Consider the following 1,013-nt stretch of genomic DNA (forward strand, 5'->3'; position numbering starts at 1 on the left):
TTCGTTCTGTTGTACACAGGGTCACTATGAGTTGGAACCGACTCGATGGCAACTAATAACAATATGAACCTCTGAGTACCAAACTATGACTGACATACCCCTAACACCACACTCTCTCCAAGGGATAGAGATGAGTCATTGGCTATGTCTCCTTTTTCCACAATATACGTCAGTCACAAAGCCAGTTTTAGAGTCAGCCAAACACCACACTTTGTACCCACATTTGACAGACTTCATGAGTGTCTTAGTTATCTAGTGCTGCTATAACGGAAATACCACAAGTGGATAGCTTGAACCAAACAGAAATTCATCCTCTCACAGTCTAGGGGGCTGGAAGTTCTAATTCAGGGTAGCAGTTCCAGGGGAAGGCTTTCTCTCTCTGTCAGCTCTGGAGGAAGGTCCTTGTCATCAAACTTCCCCAGCTGAGAAGCTTCTCAGCGCAGGGACCCAGGGTCCAAAGGACACGCTATTCTCCTGGCTCTTGTTTCCTGATGGTATGAGATCTTCAGTGTCTCTCGGATTGCTTCTGTCTCTTATATCTCAAAAGAGACTGACGTAAGGCACAACCTAATCTTGTAGATTGAGTCCTGCCTCATTAACATAACTACCACTAATCCCACCTCATTAACATCACAGAGATAGGATTTACAACACATAGGAGAATCACGTCAGATGACAAAATGGTGGACAATCACACAATACCGGGAATCATGGCCTGGTCAAGTTGACACACGTTTTTGGGGGACACAATTCAATCCACAACAATAGGCATGTGTTGTTTTATTGATGATCTTCCCTTGAAGGGCACCATGGTTTCATCAATGCCATGACACTTGATGTTGAATATACCTCCTGTAGGCGAATACTGAACACATGGATAAATGAGCGAAATTTGTGAAGCCTGTCATAGCCCAGTTCTCTTCTTGCCACACAGCTTTTGAATTGTCATTACAGTGCATGTTTTCAATTAGTTTTATGAATTTGCCTTTACTCATTATTTCTTGACTCAAAAC

This window comes from Trichechus manatus, unplaced genomic scaffold (assembly GCF_000243295.1).
Source record: "Trichechus manatus latirostris isolate Lorelei unplaced genomic scaffold, TriManLat1.0 scaffold00216, whole genome shotgun sequence".
Classification (NCBI taxonomy): Eukaryota; Metazoa; Chordata; class Mammalia; order Sirenia; family Trichechidae; genus Trichechus; species Trichechus manatus.